The sequence below is a fragment of the Taudactylus pleione genome, unplaced genomic scaffold (genome assembly GCF_031769625.1).
Source record: "Taudactylus pleione unplaced genomic scaffold, aTauple2 ptg000560l, whole genome shotgun sequence".
NCBI classification, from domain to species: domain Eukaryota; kingdom Metazoa; phylum Chordata; class Amphibia; order Anura; family Myobatrachidae; genus Taudactylus; species Taudactylus pleione.
In genome coordinates this window covers 2,295,469-2,311,768 of record NW_028284962.1, presented here as the reverse complement: position 1 = coordinate 2,311,768, position 16,300 = coordinate 2,295,469, and the positions used below count along the sequence as shown (strand labels likewise).

Sequence of the window (16,300 nt, the reverse complement as noted above, 5' to 3'; positions counted from 1 at the left end):
GATTCATCTGATGGGAGGTAGAATTGTGTTTTGTATCTCATAATTTGCAAGTGGACCCCTTGAACGCTTTATTTTCCCTATCGGCTCAATACATGCCTCCACCTTTGTCTTGGTAATGGTGTATATTCTCCCACATCAGAACTCTGAGATACTTGCCTAAGGCTGTGAGTTCCTATATGAATTCCCCTCGATTCCTGTAATTTGTGTGGGTAATTTCACCACAGTATTAGATGAAACTTTTAATAGATGGTGGAAAGGCCCACACCTCTGTTGTGATGACCCCTCCACCTTCACCCAGCTTGTTACAGAGATGGGGTTAGTGGACGCTTGGAAGCAAAACTATCTAGAACACATTGCTACTCCTGCTTTTCTTCCTCACGCCACGCATTTTCGAAGCTTCTAGCAGCTTCCGATTTTTTTTTACTGATAAACCTACTGTAGATAATCCTCCTTTAGTTTAGGACGCTTTTAAGATGTTTCTACGAGGCACTTTATTTTCTAGAGCTGCTAAAATTAAAGTTTTCCACAGGAAGTAGGAGGTGGTGCTGGAACAGAGGAGTTGAGCCTTGGAACAAAAGTATATAGTTAATCACCTTGAAAGTCATAGAAACTAATGGCTTGTCATTCACAGGGAGTGGACTGACTTCCTAAAAGCTAAATTAAAATGCAGGCTCCTCTTTTCTGCTCAAAATTATTACACACAGGCGGACAGGGCAAGTAATTTTATGGCCTTTATGGCTAGAGCTGAATCTACTCTTCCAACTGTGCGCGAGCTGATTTATACCAGTTACCCATACTTCTACACAACCCCTAGCTTTGGCGTTTTATAATTATTTTTGCAGTTGTGTTCCCAGTTGCCAGGGTCACTATTCTCTGACAGACTCAACTTCTTATCTGGATCAGATCTCTTTGCCTACCCTGACAGCTGCTAGTTGGGCTTACTTGGACTCCCCCCATCTTGCCTGAGGTGGAGGACGATGCTATTAAGTTGTTCTTTGGTGGTTAGGCATTAGGGATTTATGGATTTCCTATTGAGCTATATAAGAACTATCTTGGATTTTTTTTATACCCAAACTTAGGGAAATCTTTGTTGCGTTATCTGATACTGGATCACGGTCATTCTCTATGGCGGAAGTTTCGATAGTGGTTCTCCCCAAGCCTGGTAAGGACATTGCTTATGCCTCTAATCGCTCTAATTCCTTATTGTCCACGGATGTTAAAATTCTAGCTAAATCCTAGCATACACTTAGATGGGGTTATTCTACAAATTGCCCTTATCATACCGGTTTTATGCCGGGAAAGTCCAGGTCCTTTGCCCATGTTAGAGCCTGATTTAGAGATGGACGCAATGCTGATGTTTATGTAGTTGAGCGATTAACGGTGGTCTGCACATGTGTCAAGTATCATTACCAATCTGGCTCGCAGAGGATTGACAGGCAGGGACAATTTGTGGGCAGCAACAGGGGGTGGTAACTCAAACTCAAGTTTGTCACACTTGTTTTGGGGGGTGTCTCTGAGACTGAGACTGCAAGCCTGTAGGCAGTATAAATGGCTCTGTTGTCTCAGTTCTAGGTGCCAACATGCGCCACAATAAGGTTACTCACAAGTCCAATAATCAACTGGTCTGTGACAGATGCTGATCTTTGTATGCAGATGCTTTGGATTGCGGAGCCAGAGTACACAAGTGCCTCAATACAATTCCTGGCAGTTGCGACATTTGCATATTTTTGCACAGCCACAGCTCTGGTGGCATTAGCGTACATCTCTGAATCAGGGCCTTAGTTCTGATTTTGATCTTCGTAAAACCATGCTTTATAGATTATCGCAGCTTTATCATGCGCTATGGGCACAAAGGAACGGGAGAGCCCCTACCTTGATAAAATCACTACTTCTTGCGTTAGTGCAAAACCTCCCCTTTAAAAAATGCACCTCCAGTAACTATACATCCATTCTGTTCGCAGCTGGGGGTGGGGGACTGCAGCTCTGGCGGCATAAGTGGGAGTATGATTTTGGTCACCTCTCAGATGAGGAGTGTGGCTTTATGATGGTCTCTCCCATTATATATACTCCACAGAGTGTATTGGACACTGGTGCATCTTGGGAAACTTGTAGGGCTGGCTTCAGCTTTCTGTAGTAAATGTGGTGCACCTACTGCTGGCTTCTGGCATCTGCTGTAGTGCTGTCCTGCCTTTGGTCCCATGTGTTGGGTTGCTTGACTGAAACTGGGGTCAGAATGTCACTCTATGGGCCTGACTCAGAGGTGGACGCAATGCCGATTTTTGCGCAGTTGGATGATGTTTTCTGTATTGAGCATGCTTCTGAGTCACGCCGCGCATGCACCCTGCTGGCTTGGAGATAGCAGTCACAGTGTGGATTTGGATGCAGATTGATTGACAGTCAGTGACTATATGTGGGAGGTACCGGAGGTGGGTGGAGGGGGTTAGTTATCGAAGGTATTTGTTGGGCCTATCATAGTCAATGACTGCGTCTTTGTGTCTTTTACTGGCCCCACTGGCTTAGTTCCGATGGACATTCTGAGCAACCATAGGGCTGCTCAGAAGATCAATGGTGCGACTTTACATGCAAGTGGCAGATCAGAAATGCCAGCGGTGTGCGTTTCTGTACAAATCCCGGTGGTTCTGGCATAGTCACAAGCCATCATAGCATCTTGTTGGACTTCAGTGTAACAGGCGGCTCTCGTGCGCTTGTTACTAGGAGACGAGGACACTGGGCTGCTACCTGCAGGTCCTTCCTTCAGATTGCTCCGTCACCTCCGCCTTGCTCCGATTGGATCCTCTTCCTTTTTCACCACTGCTGGTTTTCTCCTCTGATGCCGGCTACAGCATCTAGAGCGTGTCTTCCGTTTCCTGTGTGTGGAAATCACCCTCGTGCATTTTATTAGATCAAGCGGGTGTTCCAGCAATGTCAGTCACACTCCAGTGTCAGAGTGTATCATCTGTTACTAGCAATAGCGGCAGCTCTGCCACACTACAGCGTCTGAGCGGGTAGCTGTTACCAACATCACGGCAGTCTCAGCCGTACTACAGCAATAGAGTGGACTTTTATTTTACTTCTACAGTCTCAGTCGCATTTCAGCATCAGAGTGCCTTAATCTGTTTCTACATCACGGCTATCTCTGTCATCCACCAGCAGCAACAAAGTCTCTTGTTATTTAGACCCTCGCTGCATCAGGCCGCAAGGCTGCAACCAGCAAAGTATACTTCAGCCCTCAAGGCTACTACCAGTCAAGTACACATCAGCCCTCATGGCTGCAACCAGCTAAGTATACATCAGCCTTCAAGGCTGCAACCAGCCAAGTACATATCAGCTCTCAAGGCTGCAACCAGCCAAGTACACATCAGCCCTCAAGGCTGTCACCAGCCAAGTTCATGTCAGCCCTCCAGGCTGCCAAAGTTGCACAACTAGCTAGCTCTCACCCAGTGTCCTGGAGCTCTACTACCTCTACATGTGAATCTTCCCAGGGATTCATAACAGGCATTAGTATATGTTCTTAGTACCACTGAGTACAAAGACATTGCGGCGGCGGAATTTGCGTCCACCTTTAAATCAGGCCCTCTGACCCAAAAATATGCTTATATTGTTTTGGGTCTTACAAATTCATCAAATCACTAGATACAAACTTATATTGCTTTTTTTAAAAAAAAAAAAAGCACCAGTTTCATTTTCATAAGTATTTGTGCCCCTATATCTATTTTCATGAGTAATAGTCCCCCTTATTATTTTTTGTAAGTGATAGTATTGCCCCTAAATGTTTCTGTAGTGTAGTGGTATCATTAATTACTTACCTACCTACAATTCTTGATCCAATGTAATACATTGGGTTTAAAAAGAAAACACCACTGAAGCAAGATGGACCACTCACAAGGAGCCCCCCACACAACTTGAGTTAATGCCTGCTGTGACTGCCTACTTAGATGGCCAGCCAATCTGTTTTAACTACAAGATCTACTGAGGCACTCTTTTTTACTTGGATAGGTGACTTCATAAAAAATAGTAATCATATGCGGGACATCAGGTCTAAAGATAATTCCAGTATTTCCACAGCATAAAAACACCACTTCACTGTATTCTTCTTTTAACGCCACTTAGGTATGAAATCCACATGTAGGCAAAAGAGAAGCATCTCATAGTGTAAGAACTTAAACACAATTTATTTGTACATTTGTAAAAACAACAACACAGGTAAAAAATGGCCTCGTACCGCAATGGACCGTTTGAGAAAGGCACATGAAATAGTGTCATGCCTTCAACCTAGGGTTTGTGATGTTACACTAATTCACATTAGCAGCCCCACCTAGTGGTCAGGACAGCAGCAGTTTAAATCTGATCTATTTTGTCCTTCTTATCATTCCATAGCAGTCTAGCAATGCATTCTGGGCTAAAGGAGCTTTAAGCAGCCATTTGTTTTTTCACATGGTCCCAGACAGTCATAATTACATATGCTCAACCTGGTACAGCATCCGATGGTGAGTTCTAAGCTTCAACTGTGCCATAGATCTGCTTAGCCATGTTATGTTATGCATGTTAGCTGTACTATGTGACACTACAGCCTATAATTTGCATACTGTATGTTTCATGTTGTCTGCATATCCCATGTTATGTATATGTTTGCCTTGCATTCCCATGTACATACAGCAATTGCTTTTCATTATTTGTTTACAGTTTTACCATTATCATCACATCACACATGCGCACACACATGCACACTTGTTTATACGCATCGATCTGTGTACATCCACGCAAGTTCCTCTATCGAATAATAAACTCAGTTCTTCAGATCACATCTGACTGGTTTATTGGAAGATAGAGTATTGGTTATGCTGGCTGCTCCAAATTTGTCAGACACTTAGGGCCTCATTCAGAGGTGGTTGGAGGATGCAAGCGGTCGCTCAGAAACTGGGCGGCCACTTGCATCCTGACCGCCCGCCTCTGTTGCGGTCGTTAGGCTGTGGGTTAACACCCACAGCTCTAACGACCGCTCGGGTGATGGTCGCGATGGTCAGAGACCATCGCGGCTTACGAAGAGAGTAGGTCTCACTTGTCGTAAGCCCTGGAGAGCTTCTGGCTCTGTCAGAGCCGGAAGCTCTCCACTGACATCACTAGTGATGTCAGTGGGGCCTCCCCCAAACAGGCCTCCATTTGGGCTGCCACCCCCCCGGCCCGCCTTCCAAACGGGGTGAGCTGTCAATCAACATCGACAGCTTGCCCCCTTTGGAAAGAGACCCGCTACGACCAGCGCTGTTGGTCGTAGCGGGTCTCACGCATGCGCACGAGGGAGCCGGCTCCCTCATGCGCATGCGCACTGGCAAAACATCGAGGCGGCCGTGCGGTCGCCTCTGAATAAGGTCCTTAGTGCGGGGCAGTACAGTAAAACATCGGGCTCCCAGCGTGTGATGCATATATCTGACTTCATCAGCAACATTTTCTGTCAGCAAGTGGGACACATACTGACTCACAGATCTGTTACACTGCCAGCCAGAGCTATCTGCATATGACAGCACAAGAGTTTCTATACAGTCTAACCGTGGCAGCTCAGCAATAGGAGTACCGCCATTGACTACACAGGAATTTCACACTGTCAGTACAGCCACCTGCATATGGCAAGACAACAGTCCCTGCACAGTCAAACAGCCTAACAACAGTCCCAAGACCCTGACTACTCAGAGACCTGCTATAGTGTCAGCTCAGTTATCTGCACATTACAATACAGCAGCCTCTACACAGTCAAGCATTTCCATTCCATCATCATGTCACAGAAAATGACATCTTCATACAAAACAAAGTCCCAAGTCTCTAATTCCTCCAAATCTTTATCTGTCAGCAATGCAGCCATAATGGCACGCGCAAAAGCGGAAGCCGCAAAAGTGCGGGCCACCTTTGCTGAACAAGAGATGCAATTAAAAATAGAAAAATCACGTTTAGAAGCAGAGAAAGGAATAGAGAGATCACATCTGGAAGCAGAAAGATCACATCTGGAAGCAGAAAGAGATATGGAGAAACAGCGCTTAGAAGCAATAAGTGAGAAGCTCACTGCAGAGAAGGAAGCGGCAGCTGCCATGGCTGAAGCAGATTTCTTAGAGTCTGCAAAACTTCTTAATATAAGGAGGATCAATGTGCTTGACGCAGAGCTTGGATCGCAGAATTCATTGCAACGCACATCAGAATATGTCAATCAAGCATCCAAAATGAGCAGCAAACCTCAATCAGTACAAAGCATGCATTCAGACTGTCAGTGAAACAAGCCAAACACACTATGCAGTGCCTCCACTAGTCAACAGTGAACTGCAAACTTGCAAACAAGAGAATTCTAGACACAGGGAACCCATGAGGGACAACCTTCCCCCACACCAGGTGTCTGAATCTGCAAACTACAACAAAGACACAACTACCCGCACACAAAAGTGGTATGATACAAGCCAACAGGAACCATACAATCCTAACAGGTATGACCACGCACCATTTACTCACCATGTTAATGCACAAACATCTCCTAGAGCCAATCAAGTCACATTAGACTTTGTCAAGTTTCTTGCTCGCCGAGAGCTGATCACAGAAGGACTCTCAAAATTCAATGATCATCCCGAGAGCTTCAGAGCCTGGCAATCCTCTTTCAAAAATGTAATTAGAGGGTTAGGCCTTTTATATAGCGAAGAGTTAGACCTTTTAATTAAATGGCTTGGGAATTAATCCACTGAACATGCAAGAAGGATAAGAGTGATCAATATTAACCACCCTGAGAATGGCCTTAACAAGATCTGGGATAGATTAAATGAGTGCTATGGCTCACCAGAGATAATAGAAAGTACACTATTCAAATGAATTGATGATTTCCCTAGGTTACCTAACAAAAGCTACCAGAGAGAATTAAGTGACTTACTAATGGAGCTTCAAGTAGCCAAGTGTGAGGGTGACTTACCAGGACTTGCCTTCCTCGACACAGCCAGAGGCATTAACCCTATAGTGCAAAAGCTACCTTACAATCTGCAGGAGCAATGGCTCACCCATGGTTCCAAATATAAGCAGCGGCACAACGTGCCATTTCCACCATTCTCTGTTTTTGTGGAATTCGTGCACCTATAAGCTAAGACCAGGAATGATCCTAGTTTCGCCTTTACACTGACCAGCTCATCCCCTATTCTAACCCCCGCAAAATGTCAGTCGCAGTTCACAACACTAATGTGCATTATACAAATTCTTCCCACAGGTCTACCTATTCTACTCATCAAGAGAACAAAGACAAAGATCCTGCCAAGCAGTGTCCCCTTCATAACAAACCGCATCATCTCCTGAAATGTAGAGCCTTCAGAGAAAAGTCCCTGGAGAACCGCAAAGCATTCCTAAGAGAAAACGACATCTGCTACAAGTGCTGCTCTTCTACAACCCACCTTGCCAAGGATTGTAAGGTTAGAGTTAACTGCATAGAATGTCACAGCACAGAATACAACACAGCTCTACACCCTGGACCTTCCCTATTGACTTTACAACACAGTTATGGTGATACAGAGCATGGCGGAGAGCTCAGTGTGGAGCAAAGAGACACTACTGCAGTCATACCAGAGATAACTTCAAAATGTACTGAAGTCTGCAAAGACACTATTAGTGGCAGATCTTGTTCCAAAATCTGTTTAGTCAGAGTCTACCCTAACGGCCAACCAGAGAAAGCCGTCAAACTTTATGCAATCCTAGATGATCAAAGTAACAAGTCTCTAGCCAGATCAACCTTCTTTGAGACCTTTAACATAAAAGGACCCAGCACTCCATACTCCTTAAGGACTTGTGCAGGGAGTTTTGAGACAATGGGGAGAAGAGCAATCGGCTATCAAGTCGAGTCCTTAGACGGAAAGACATGCCTTCCCTTACCCACTATCACTGAATGCAATGAGATCCCTGATAATAGGTCTGAAATCCCTACACCAGATGCAGCTATCCATCATGCACATTTGAAATGTATAGCACATCTGATTTCAGAACTGGACCAACTAGCTCAGATAATTCTACTCATTGGGAGAGATGTCTTACGAGTCCACAAAGTCAGAAGTCAGATTAACGGTCCACACTATGCTCCTTATGCTCAAAGATTAGACCTAGGATGGGTCATAATAGAAGAAGTATGTCTTGGAAAAGTGCATAAACCAGTTACTGTCAACAGCATGCTTACCTGTACTTTAGAAAACGGACGCCCTTCTCTATTTAAACCATGTCACAATCACTTCCTCATAAAGGAACTACCACACTGTCATAGACTCTCCTAGTGACAACCACATCTGTGACAGCTACCAAGAACATTTGGGGTCCACAGTCTTCCAAAGAACAAAAAGGGATGATCAAGTCGCAATGTCCATAGAGGACAATCTATACCTGGAAATAATGAAAAAGGGACTAGTCAAAGATGATGCCAACAGCAGGGTTGCACCTCTACCCTTTAAAACACACAGACAGCGCCTACCTAACAACAGAGAACAAGTATTTAAGCGCTTCTCTTCACTAAAATGCAACTTCCACAGGAAGCCAGAAATGAAAGATCACTTCTTCTCTTACATGGACAAAATATTTCAGATTGGTCATGCTGAGATAGCTCCCATTCTTAAAGACACAGATGAATGCTGGTACTTACCAATGTTTGGAGTATACCACCCAAAGAAACCAAGTCAGATCAGAGTCGGGTTTGATTCCAGTGCCAAGTTCGAAGGCATCTCCTTAAATGATGTTCTCCTGACAGGACCAGACCTTAACAACAAACTCCTCGGAGTACTCATACGTTTCCGTAAGGACTCTATTGCCTTCACAGCTGATATTCAACAAATGTTTAATTGCTTCCTCGTGAGGGAAAGTAACAGGAATTTCCTAAGATTCCTTTGGTTCAGAGACAACGACCCCTCTAAAGATATTGCAGAGTACCGCATGAGGGTACACATCTTTGGTAACAGCCCTTCCCCTGCAGTTGCCATCTACGGACTCAGACGTTCAGCTCAAGAGGGTGAGCTAGAGTATGGTTCTGATGTTAGACAACTTGTCGAAAAAAAATTCTATGTAGATGACTGTTTAAAATCTATGCCAATGGATGAGACAGCAATCAGCCTCCTCAAGAGAGCTCAGGACATGCTTGCCTGCTCTAATCTCAGGCTTCATAAAATAGCTTCCAACAGCAAAAGAGTCATGGAAGCCTTCCATTCTCAAGATCATACCAGTGACTTAAGGGATTTAGATTTAGGAACTGATTCTCCACCAGCTCAACGCAGTCTTGGACACCGATGGGACTTAAAATCTGACTCCTTCACCTTCCAAGTAAACAGTGAGGAAAGACCCTACACCCGCAGAGGTGTCTTGTCTGTTATAAACAGCTTGTATGACCCCTTAGGATTTGCTGCTTCTGTCACTATCCAAGGTAGCCTTGCTCAGAGACCTAACCTGCAAGTCATCCGACTGGGACGCATCACTGTCTCCTCAGAAAAGAGATTTGTGGGAGGAGTGGAAAAGTTCTCTGTCCACCTTAACCAACCTTTATATTACACGTTCATATGCTCCTGTGCCTTCTACAGAAGTACAAAACCAGAGACTATGTGTATTTTCTGATGCTTCAATCCAAGCAATTGCCGCTGTTGCATATCTTAAAACTGTGGATATTAGAGGCCAGTGTCATATTGGGTTTGTCATGGGCAAAGAGAAGTTAGCACCACTTCCAGAGCATACCATACTCAGGCTAGAACTTTGTGCTGCAGTGCGAGCAGTGACAACGATCCATACCATGATCTCAAATTGTCAACTTGAGCCACACAGATTCCAAAGATTCTCTACTTGGAAGTCACTTCTTAGAGCAATTACCTGCCTAACTCATATAGCCCGTTCATTTAAACGTGTCAAATTTCTAAGAGTGACTGAATGTATAGGTTGGCATCACTGTCAAAATATTTACGCAACCAAAGAGCTACAAATTCACTCAAACATCAACACTAAAGGTGTAGAGAGATACCTCAGTGAGCAAAGTTGTACATGGACTTTCAACTCGCCTCATTCTTCTCATATGGGAGGTACATGGGAAAGGATGATTGGCATTATATGCAGAATCCCTGATCCCATATTCCTACAAGTAGGTACTGCAAGACTTACTCACAAGAGTTTAACAACTTTCATGGCTGAAGTCTCAGCTATCGTCAATGCTAGACCTTTGACTTCAGTTTCTAAAGACCCAGAAAATCCGCTTCTACTTACTCCTGCTACTCTTCTTACTCAGAAGACCGGGACTATCTATGCTCCTTCTGGAGAGTTCACCAACAAAGACTTATTCAAATGATAATGGAGGCAAGTTCAAAGCCTAGCAACACCTTTTGGGACAGGTGGAAAAGACAATATATTTCTACCCTGCAGCCAAGGACCAAGTGGCAAGTTGCCAAACTCAACCTAAAACCTGGTGACATTGTGCTTGTCAGAGATTGTCAGTCACAACGTAACGAGTGGCCTTTGAGTATTGTCACCAAGACGTTCCCAAGCAAGGATGGGATAGTTCGTAAGGTCGAAGTCAAGATCTGTAAGCAAGGAGAGACTAAGTTGTTTCTCAGACCAGTGTCTGAACTGTTCTTATTGTTACCTAGTTAGAGTTTAAATTTGTGGTATCAACGATACCAGACGGGGAGTGTCATGCCTTCAGCATAGGGTTTGTTATGTTACACTTATTCACATTAGCAGCTCCACCTAGTGGTCAGGACAGCAGCAGTTTAAATCTGATCTATTTTGTCCTTCTTAACATTCCATAGCAGTCTAGCAATGCATTCTGGGCTAAAGGAGCTGTAAGCAGCCATTTCTTTTTTCTAATGGTCCCAGACAGTCATCATTACATATGCTCAACCTGGTACAGCATCCGATGGTGAGTTCTAAGCTTCAACTGTGGCATAGATCTGCTTAGCCATATTATGTTATGCATGTTAGCTGTACTATGTGACACTACAGCCTATAATTTGCATACTGTGTTTCATGTTGTTTGCATATTGCATGTTATGTATATGTTTGCCTTGCATTCCCATGTACATATAGTAATTGCTTTTCATTGTTTGTTTACAGCATCACTCATCACATCACATCACACATTAGCACACACGTGCACACTTGTTTATACACATCGATCTGTGTACATCCACGCAAGTTCCTCTATCGACTAATAAACTCAGTTCTTCAGATCACATCTGACTGGATTATTGGAAGATGGAATATTGGTTATGCTGGCTGCTTCAAATTTGTCAGACACTTAGGGCCTGATTCAGAGCCGGACGCTCTGACAGAGCGCTCACTATGAATCAGGGCCGGCCCTCTGATTTTTTTGAGCGGCCTCCTGGCCGCTCGCATAGCTGTGGGTGACCAACCACAGCTATAGCGAGCGGCCATGATGATGGTCGCGATGGTCAAGACCATCGTGACCATCGGGCTTGCGACGAGACCCTTGTGGTAGGGTCTCTTTGCCGCAAGCCCGAGAGTGCTTTCGGCTCTAACAGAGCCGAAAGCACTCCCACTGACATCACTTGTGATATCAGTGGGGCCGGCCCCAGCCTCCGTCTGGGCAGCCACGCCCCCGGCCCGCCCAGCAAAGGGGGCGTGCTGTCACTCAACATCGACAGCACGCCCCCTTTGGTACGAGACCCGGAGCGACGGTTTGCCCATCGCTATCCGGGTCTCGCGCATGTGCACGAAGGAGCCAGCTCTGTCGTGCGCATGTGCACTGGGCCACCATCGACCCGCTTGCGAGCAGGTCTGAATCAGGCCCTTAGTGCGGGGCAGTACAAATAGCATAAGAAATTAATGGAGCCCTGGTGCCCTTCACTCCCTTCTGCCTGTACTCAGCTCCTTCCAAGGTCCCTGCAGCACAGAGCCATTTTTCCAACCACCATGTCATTTTAAGAGAGGAGGTGGGCCCGTAAGCAGCCTACATTTGGGCCCCCTCCTCTCTGTCAGCGCACTGAGCGAGGTAAATTCTGGCTTCATGCTACTATGCATGCGCGGATCTCCAAGAAAATGGCACCCACGCCTACTTTCCCAGGGACATTTTTTCTGCGCATGCGCAGATTACTGGGAAAATGGCTGCCACCATTTTCCCAGTGATTTTTTTCTGCTCTGCAGCACCAGTCTGGCGCTGCGGCGCAGCACATTGGACTCTGCGGAGAGATCAGTATATAAACTATGGGTGCAGGATGTGCGATGTGGGCAGGGCCGGTGCAAGGTTTCTTGGCACCCTAGGCATAGCTTCAGCTTAGCTCCCCAACCGCCCCCCCCCCACCTCACATACACAGCAACCTCTTCAGTTGTAAGGGTCCAAAGTGCAGATGCACTTTGACCCTTGGACAGATGCAAGTGCAGATGCATTTGCGCATGCTTATTTTCTGAGCATACACAGTGTAAATTCACACAACATATTCTAAACAGGTGTACATTTAACCCCACATCAGCACCATAGTTCATATTGATTATTAGATAGATCATAAAGTTATGATTCATCCATTGTTCAATGCAGGGGCTGGCTGGCAACTTTTAGTCTGGGGGGCACATGCAATCAAGTGGCCCGGGCGGGGGGCGTAGACTTAGGCCTGGCACCGTAGATGCAGATGGAGGGCCGGGCCCTGGGATGGTCCGGGCCCCATAGAATCTGCAGTTACTGCACCTACGTATTGTCCAGCATGCCCGTCCGATGCGATATTTCCCGGTAAACTGTCGGCCGCATCGGGCAGTGTATGCCCAGTGCAGCCGACAGACAGACATTTCCTGTGTTCCTTCCTACGGAAGGAACAGGGAAGTCTCCTCCCCCGGGGGCGGAGCGCGGATGTCTGCCAAATACACTGTGAGAGAAATCTCACAGTGTATGCCGGCGACTTCTGCGGCTGGCAGCCGGTCTGACAGACATTTTATCTGGTAGTGTATGCCCAGCATTATACCCTGTGATTGTGTTCTCTGTTACTCTATCTGCTACTTTGTGGCAGGTCACTAGGTGAGGGGTCGCCCAGTGGACCTGGTCTGTTCACTCCAGTTCCAGTGCAGTATCCATGCATATCACAAGTATGTGGTTCCTACACCATCACTAGTGTACCTATACTCCTGTTATGTCCATGCACAAGAGTTACATTAAGCTTCCTCATTTCATCTGCACCTACGTTCAGTCCAAGGGTTACAGAACCGGATCAACAGAATGCTCAGACCGTGACTTCATGACATTGGAATGTGAAAATTGTGGCACCTGTGAGTATGCAGTGTTTTATACTGATGAGGGGATCTGGATGGATCATCGCTAGTCATGTTTGCCCACTCTTTCTGATTGTCAGGGAGACTCCCTGAAGCAATCACCATGACTCCCTGAAGAGTCTAGCAGTCCCCCTGATTGCACCTTATCCCCATTATAAAGCTGTTATATACTTGGGGGGAAAAGAATTTAAAGATATATACATTCAAATGGTATAATCATTGTCATTTCCTTGCATTGGTTATAAGGTACTATGGGCCTGATTCAGCTGATCACAAATTCCCGATTATCGAGAATCTGCACATGCACAGAACGGTTCTGCAATCCCAAAGATTGTCAGTGACTGACAGTCTGCTGCCGTTTTGGGCAGGAAGGGGGCGGCAACAGTCTCTGTTTCCCTAAATAGAGGCGTCTTGCCACCGTTGGTGGGGAGTAAAGAGGCCAGGATCTCCTTCAGCTGACTGAGATTTCCTGGCCTCTTTTGTACATCTGCGGTGGCCGGCTTGCGTCCACTTTACCACCGCTCTCATAGGTGTTGCTTTCACATCTCCATGAAGTGCTTTTTCAAAAGTAGGTAAGTATGTCACTAGTAGGATTCATTTACCTCATTTTATTCACACATTAAAAATGCCACATAGGGCCTTATTCAGATTCAGAAGTAATTTGCGATTAGCTTCTGGAATAAATCATGTTGAATCAAATGCAAGGTGACAACTTGATGTTCATGACTGCTGTTTAAGAATATTAAATTCTCTGCTCATGTATAGACCACAAGTAGGCTATGAATCAACTCAATTGATACAGTGTAGTTCAATCACTGTGAATGTGTGGTTTTCTCCTTCATCCACTAGGGGACACTGGAGGACTTCAAGACAGAGGGGTATAGACGGTGCTGAGTGGAGCTGGCACTTTAAATTTAAATGAAGTGTGACTAGCTCCTCCCCTCTATAGGCCAGTATTAGTTTGTGCCCGAGTGGGAGCAGGTCACGAAAAAGACTTCTCCTACTCTAAGGGCTAGGATAGTTTTTAATAAATAGAATCTGAGGACAGACGAGCAGTAGCTGCAACTGCCTGTCTGCTACGCGGGACGCTGCCGGAGGGAACCCACTTGCAAGTGCATGCACTCAGCCTGGGGTCTCCGACACCCGAGACCTCAGTCTTCAGGGGGGGGGCCACATGCCGCTGCGTGCAGCGCACATCGCGGACCCCCCACAGTGAGAGCTGCACCGGCAGCAGCAGCACGAAGCCTCCTCAGCATCTCCTTGTGAGTACAGCTGGCTCCCTGATTAGCAGGGCAGCCAGCTTATTACTACATGAGGCAGCCCCACAGTCAGATCTGCGCCGGCGGCACAGCCACCAGCGCGTGAAGTGCAGCTGGCTCCCTGATTAGCAGGGCAGCCAGCTTAGGGCAGACAGAGGCGGGCTCACAGGACCTCCCAAAGAGCGCGCCGACGGCAATAGAGCTAGTGCGTCTCTCGCTCTGTGTACAGCTGGCTCCCTGATTAGCAGGGCAGCCAGCTTAGCCTTGTCAGAGGCGGCTGCATAGACCCCCCACAGAGCACGCCAGCGGCAGCTCAGCCGCCAGCGCATCTCTATGTACAGCTGGCAGGGAAGCCAGCTTATGGCTAACAAAGGCGGCATCACAGATCTCCAGAGAGCGCGCCGACGACAGTACAGCCAGCGCGTCTCTCTCTCTATTTACTGCTGGCTCCCTGATTAGCAGGGAAGCCAGCTTAAGGCTATCAGAGGCGGCTTCCTGTGCGCTCCGGCTCCTTGACTAGCAGGGTAGCCGGTATTATCCCTGCATTAGGCGGCTCAGCAGAATACTGCACAGAGGCAGTATATACATATAAATGAATATACTGGGTAAAGCGCCAGTTTACAGAACGGCACTAGAATGCAGGGGGCAGAGCTTAGCTCCGACTTCCCTCTCCTGCCTCCCATCATCCCCAGCGTTTCTCTGCAGACTGCTGGCGGCCATTACAGGGTGAGGCAGCGCTGAACAGCCTACGGACCTGTATGTATCACAGCAGGGGTTTAGGCTGATGTAAAGTGAGTTTTGGAGCAGAATAGTAATTAAGCCTTTGCCTGGCATTCTGGCTCTGCTAGGAGCACTGTTGTGGGCAAGTGTGGCTTGTCTCCAATCTCTCTGTACCCCAGTATATTCTGTTTTTTCTTACCCTGTCACTTAACCTCTTGTGGTTTGTCTGGGGTCTGTATGTAGCATGACTGGCAGGTCTAAGGCTTCGCAAAAGTTATTTAACTGCAAAAAGTGCGGAGTAAAATTTACACAGGGACAGTCATCTACCTCCAGATTGTGTGACAGTTGTTATACGGATCAACAATCTGCAGAGATGTCAGAACCACAGTCTTGGACGCAGGTTACATCTGTTATGTCCTCTCTCTCGGCTGAACTGGAGGCTTCTCGTAGAGAAAGTGAGGCTTATAGATCAGCTGCTACAGAGGAACCAGCATGGGCGAGATCCCTAGCTGTTTCTATGGAGGGGATTTCCAAAGCCATGACAATGGCGTCCGCTCCGCAGGTCTCTAAAAAGAGACTGTTACCCTCAGTCCTCCATTGGGATGACCCAGAGGAGGAGGAGGAGGATATGCCCGAATTAGAAGAGGGTGAATATGCCCCAGATGCCCTAAAGAGTCTCTGGAGTCTGATCCTGAACAGGTATCAGAGGGAATAGAAGCCTTGATTGGTGCAATACGACAGGTATTGCATATACAGGAAGAGGACTCAGGTCCTGCAAAACAGTCTTTCTTTCTTAAGAAACAAAGACCAGCTACGGCTTTCCCTATATCGGAAGAGCTGAATTCCCTTCTAACGACAGCCTGGGAACATCCAGATAAAAAATTTCAGATGTCCCGGCGTTTATTATCTTTTTACCCTTTTCCAGCAGATAATAGAAAGGCTTGTGAAACTTCCCTTATGGTAGATTCATCTGTATCGCGATTGTCAAAAAAGACTTTGCTCCCTGTTCCTGGAGTCACGTCTTTAAACGACACGTCCGATCGGAGACTGGCGAGCACTCTTAAGTCCATTTACACCGCTGC

The 16,300-nt window shown here is 46.4% G+C and overlaps 1 protein-coding gene across 1 annotated transcript in view; it reads right to left on the bottom strand.

The window, feature by feature from the left end:
- The window catches only part of GIPC3 (GIPC PDZ domain containing family member 3), a 107,748-nt gene that overhangs the window by 24,889 nt on the left and 66,559 nt on the right, over positions 1-16,300 (bottom strand). The window lies entirely within an intron of this gene.